Below are 6,000 nucleotides of genomic sequence, written 5' to 3'. Positions count from 1 at the left end.
AATATGTCAGATCTTCAGTCCAAATAGAAAAATAAGCCAGTTACAATCAGAAGTGAATACAGGAAAAAAGAACCCTGGATCTGGATATCTTTTGAGCAATTCTAAAATAACTTTAGATTGATGTTGTGCACTTTCCAAGACAGGGACAATTTGAAATAACTACAAGCTTGGAAGATATAAAATGTACGGAGGAAGAAACCCGTTTTGGATGCATCTATAATCATGCTGTGCCCTACGTTCACGATACTCAACAGATGGGACCGGGGCAATTCCATTTTACTACGATGCACAATTTACTTTTTATTTCTTCCCCGTTATTTTTTTTGTTTGTTATTTTTTCTATGTTGCACATCACTGCCAGATACGTGTTTCTTTGCACGCTTTTTTTTGACTGTCGAGGTGAGGGAAGGGCATTTGAAACGGGTGCAATGCAATGTTGACAAGGCAAGCACCGGATTATGGGGCACGCGTTGCAAAGCGAATTTAAAAAAAAACCCCCACACTAAAGTTATGAGAGAGAAATGAGTCTTTAAAACTCGGCATTATGCAATATTGGAAGGGACCGCTTTAAGGCTGCTCCAGAGTGCGGGAGGCGCGCGCGAGAGCGCGGGGCGGCGGCGGCGATGGTGACCGTGGAGACGGCTCGAGTGATTGACAGGTGGGCTGTCAGCTCGCGCTCCGGGCTGGGGCGCTGAGCGCTCGCGGTTGCAATGGGCAGGGGTGATGGTGGGTTTGCAAAGGGGACACGTTTGCCATTCATCTTCTGCAAAGGGAGTTGAGGAGGAGGAGGAGGAGGAGGAGAAGGGGGCCGTGCATGCTGCAGGCCCAGAGCACAGCCTCGGGATCGCTTTCGAAGATGCACCCGGGCAGCGTGCGTGCGACTTTGCAATGGAAGAAGTCGCTCTGTTTGAACATTTGCAGAACAACTGCGGGGAGATATATTAGTTTAAGAGAAACACAAAACATGAACCGTGCAACATTGAGGTTCATCTGAAGAGGATTGTTTAAAAAAAATGTTGCAGGCTTATTCAAATTGAGTAGTTCAGTTGTAAAATCAACGAGCAAAATTAGTCTTCCCAACTAACAGTCACGACTGAGTACTCGTTGGGTATGCTATCCTGACAAAACGCAGGGAAAAGTAAACAGAATGCAAATTCTGGAAATCTGAAAGAAAACAGAAAATGCAGCGAGCACCTTGTAGATCAGGCAGCATCTATGGAGAAAGAAATGGAGTTAACATTTCAGGACAGAGACCTTTCATCAAAACAGAACTGAACTGACAAGGGCCTCCAACCTCTGTTTCTCTTTCAACAGATGCTGCTTGGCTTGCTAAGTTTCTAGTCTCTTTTGTTTTTATTATTTTGCAACGGTCATTCATTTTTTGGTACGATTTTTAAACGTACCTTGCATTCAATAGTACAATAGATGAGAGTTATGATCAGGACGTTTAACGTTCAATAATTGTTTAATTAATGTCCAGGTATTATTTATATGATGATTTAACAGTCTTCACTACTCATGAAAAATATTTTTATAATCCTTTGACGGACAAACTAACACAGACAGATGCTTTCTTTGGCTGGGGTGGGGAGGGATGAGATTACAAATGGTGTCCATGTGTTAAGAACCGTTGTGCCACAAGTACACCAGTCCACTGGAGGAATATCATACTTGTGTCCTCCACTTATGAATAATTCATCCTTTTTAAAAATACTGCAAAATGCTACTGTTGCCAAAAGATACACTGATGTTTCATGTGGTTCCTGTAAGGGAGTGACCTCTGGATAACTCATGATAATTTCAAAAATGAGAAGTACTGGAAGTCCTTTGCTGAACTGTAAGCATCTGTGGGTGATATTTAAGTTGTAACCATTTTTTTGGAACCAAGTGTTTTCAACACATTTTTAACTTTGATGTAATGTATTTTGTTCTGCATGCTGGTGTTAGTTTCTTCTTTTAATAACAACCAATGTTACGAGTAGCTTTTTGTATGTCCTGATGTAGTTTTCCTGTCCTGTCAACTTACATTTGAGAAGAGTCCATGGGTTAGAATATTTAGTGTACATTATTTGCTGTAGTCTCATCGGATGGAAAGTGCTTTGAAATATCCTAAGATGATGAAAGGTGATATATTGGTACACATTTTCCCCTTTATGTTATTGGAATGTTGCAATCTGCAATGTTGCAGTCTGAAGAAGGGTTTCGGCCCGAAACGTCGCCTATTTCCTTCGCTCCATAGATGCTGCTGCACCCGCTGAGTTTCCCCAGCAATTTTGTGTACCCTGAAATCTAAAGATGTTCGGTTGACCCTCTATAAAATCCAGATGCTGTCATATTTAGAAAGCCAAAAAACACAAGCCAACACAAGCCAAAAAAGTATAAAGTTCAAGTCCAGAGGTAAGTTCAGATGTAGTGGAAGAGAGATTGGAAGGGTAATGAATCGGAAGGGTGATTGGGGCAAGGGCTAGGCTGATACGGAGAAAGTTAGGGTCTGGAACTTGGGGTGGCAAGGATGGGTAGTGGGGGATAGATTTGTTATGGACTGAGAAGATTGGGTCGGGCTTGCGGGAGGGTGGGGTTGTTGGGTGTTAATAATCGAGTGTGAGCCTAGCGAAGCGCAGAGACGTAAAGAATAAAAGGGATTTAGCTAAACAAGTTTCCCCTGTGTTAGAGTAGGATTTGCTCAAAAAGGCTCCCTTGATATCACACTTCTGCAAGCACGTAGTGCTCTTGAAACTTGGTTTGGGTGAAAGTATCCATTCTGGTGCGCTTTGGAACAATATACTTCAATCCTTTTTACAGACTTTCTAGACCTTCAGTGAGTGTTTCACTGGCAATGATATTACAAACGCGTTTGGCAACAAAAAACAGCTGAGTTGCTTAAGCGCGATTCATATCAGAAAATATCCAGTTGAAATTTTGGAGTTGGGAAAGGGAACATTATTGTAACAAGTTTCAAAACTAAAGTGCTTTAGAACTTGTATGGTATAGGAAACACTGGTGACTTTGCACTGGCAGTAGGAGGAGGTTGTACAGATGGCAAGAGACTGAGGACTGGTGGATGCAGGTTCATAAGATAAAAAATCTCACATAAGTACACAGCAAGCACTCAGAAATTGTGCGACAACAATGCCCTGACAATCAGTTTCACTGGTGATGAGTACTAAATGTTAGCCAGGACTACAGAGAGAACCCCACTGTTCTTCTTTGATTCCCTACATCTACCTGAGAAGGCATATTGGACCTCTATTTAACATTTCATTCAAAACATGAAGTCTCTGCCAATATTTTTGTTCGGTACTACAGTGAAGTGTTGGCCTAGAATAGGTGCTCAGCCTCTGGAGTGGGACTTGAACCCATTCACTGGAGGTGAGTGTGCGATTGCACAGTTAGAAAATCTAAAGCTGAATGAGGCTTAGAGTTAGAATAGCGCATGCAAAGATTTGAAGGAGATTTGAAATTCACCGGCGATAATTTTAAACTAACCGGCCAGGTGGTAATGGACAGGATCTGACTGGTCACCATATTTGCACCCGTTGATTTTGCTCTTCAATGAACTAAGAAAAAAGTTAAATCATCACGGGTGTAAATTTGGCTGCAGTTCTAAAACTAGTTCCTCAGTGGCTGCGTCAGGATAACATTTTAACAATTGTGTAGCTGGGGACAAGGTCGGTGGTGATGAGTAAGTGAAGATAGTTATAGCAAATGGATGAGCAAGGTTTGGGCAGCTGAGTATTGAGCATGTGGAGAAGAGGAGGGACGGGGGTTATTGGTGGGGGTGTGCAAAGTGAGGGTTGGGGGTGCTGCGAGGGAGAACATAGGAGAAATCATGGATAGACACTGGGCAGTACGGTGGCGCAGTGGTAGAGTTGCTATCTTACAGCAACAGAGACACCAGGTTCCATATTGACTACGGGTGCTGTGTGAATGGAGCTTTTACGTTCTCCCTGTGACCTGCGTGGGTTTTCTCCGGGTTCTCCGGTTTCCTCCCACACTCTAAAGATGCACAAGTTTGTAGGTTAATTGGATTCAGTAAAAAAATTGTAAATTGTCCCTAGTGTGTGTGTGTAGTATAATGTTAGCGTGCGAGGATTGCTGGCCGCATGGACTCGGTGGGCCGAAACGCCCGCTTCCATTCTGTATCTCTAAAAATAAGCTAAAAACTAAAACAAGAAATGTAATGATGGTGTCTGTGGGAGAGTTAGGTTGAGGTGGAAGAATAGTGGCAGCTAAACGTAATGCGGGAGAAAGAAAGCATTCCTGATAATGGCTATGATTTGAAGTTAAAATATTACCGGCTGAACACCACACTGAGGTTTAGTACGATTTTGGCCAGACTGTGCGGGCAGCCATGTAAGGAATGTCACAGATCAGGGACCAGAAGTAATGGTGTTTATCATTGCAGGAAAATGTGATCTGTGCTGAAATTTGTGTTGCAACAAAGATTGTATTTTATTCTGCAAATGGCTTGTTGTCTCAGACTCATCGAAGACATCATAATTAGAGCACTCGTGCCTGAATACTCGGGTGCTGTGGTATTTATATCCTTTACTAATATTTAAATATTACTGAATCTCTCCCTGTTATTACAAAATTTGTCGGAACAAAGCTTTTTTGTGCTCTAATGAGTTACACGCTTCACTAAATATTCCATAGTATATGTAAAAATATAACCCTGAAACAGGCAGAAGAGATCTGGTGGTGCTCCCGTACCAAACAGTCTTATAATCAAGAGGGTGGGGTACATTTCACATCCAATTAATAATATTATAAATAGCATAGAATATTTGAAAGTAAGAAGATAAGTTCAAACAGACTACAGATGGTGTGCCATCCAATAAATATTTTTATTCTAATTCTGAATAAATTGCTGCCATTAAGAAAGGTTACACAGAGATTTTTCTTTGGGATGTGTATTTCCTCTGAACATTTTTGTTTGAACATAATTAAAATTTCAACATTAATGCCAGGCTTCAATCTTATGCTCCCACCTCTGCAGTTGAATAGTCTTGTTGGCTGTTTTCTGCTCTAAGTATATAGCTACATGAGAGAACTGTTGAGGCCTGGAGTTGGCATCTCTGTTCTAGAGATGTCAACTCCTGTATTGTAGAAAGGAAGAAAGCAGGTTAAACCTATTTGGAAACTATCATTTTTGAAAAATAAAAAATAGACGTAGGGATAGATCCTATTGGAGATCAGTCTGAAGAAGGGTCTCGACCCAAAATGTCATCCATTCGTTCTCTCCAGAGATGCTGCCTGTCCCGCTGAGTTACTCCAGCATTTTGTGTCTACCTTCAATTTAAACCAGCATCTGCAGTTCTTTCCTACACATAGATCATATGGATTCCTGCTCAATGAGATTCTGTCTGATCTGACTTAGTGAGCTCAATTCTACTTTTCTCCTCATTACATTTGGTTCCCATGTGGTCTAAAAATCTATTGATGTTAGCTTCCAACATTGTTCACCACCTCCCAATAGTGCATGCTGCTCTGCCACCTTTTCCACTGTGGCCTTTCCTTATGGCCAGCATTATGTTCAAGCCTCTTCATCCGCCAGGTAATATGATGGCTTCAATGTGTCCTGCGTGGCAAAAACCACAAATACGCACCAGAAGCACTTTTGTTATTGGGGATGTTGGTGCTGTTGAAGAGAACCAATAACAACAACAAATGGCAGGCTTTGCTATATCTCTGCCTGTCCTAATTTCTGAGGACTTTCTTGGCCTGATTAGTTCATGTTGGGACCGTGCTAGGCTGTGAATATATGAGCATGTTGAAGCTTTCCTGGTGAGTCGGAAGATCCTAAGCCCAGCCTGCTACCCTCCCATTACCTCTGCCAACCCTTTTCCTATCCTTCTCTCCCTCACAAATTCCCAACCAAAGTGGATTCCCTGCTTGGTCCAGGCAGCATTTTGAAACTAAGTAAATTCCAAAGCAGTATAGTACCCAGTGCCTCAGTTCTGTAGCATAGAAAATTCTTAGGTATTTCACATTTCTGGG

General features: G+C 42.0%; 1 protein-coding gene across 2 annotated transcripts in view; it reads left to right on the top strand.

Moving 5' to 3' along the window:
* The first annotated feature begins 393 nt into the window (after positions 1–393).
* Positions 394–6,000, top strand: part of gtdc1 (glycosyltransferase like domain containing 1) — a 305,811-nt gene continuing 300,204 nt past the window's right edge. For both annotated transcript variants that reach the window (XM_033024711.1, XM_033024710.1), the window contains exon 1: positions 394–658. The gene's annotated coding sequence lies outside the window, so the exon portion shown is untranslated. The remainder of the gene's footprint in view (positions 659–6,000) is intronic.

Source organism: Amblyraja radiata, chromosome 7, assembly GCF_010909765.2.
Source record: "Amblyraja radiata isolate CabotCenter1 chromosome 7, sAmbRad1.1.pri, whole genome shotgun sequence".
NCBI classification, from domain to species: Eukaryota; Metazoa; Chordata; class Chondrichthyes; order Rajiformes; family Rajidae; genus Amblyraja; species Amblyraja radiata.
Note: the sequence above shows the minus strand (reverse complement) of the source record. Positions and strands in the feature narration are given on the sequence as shown.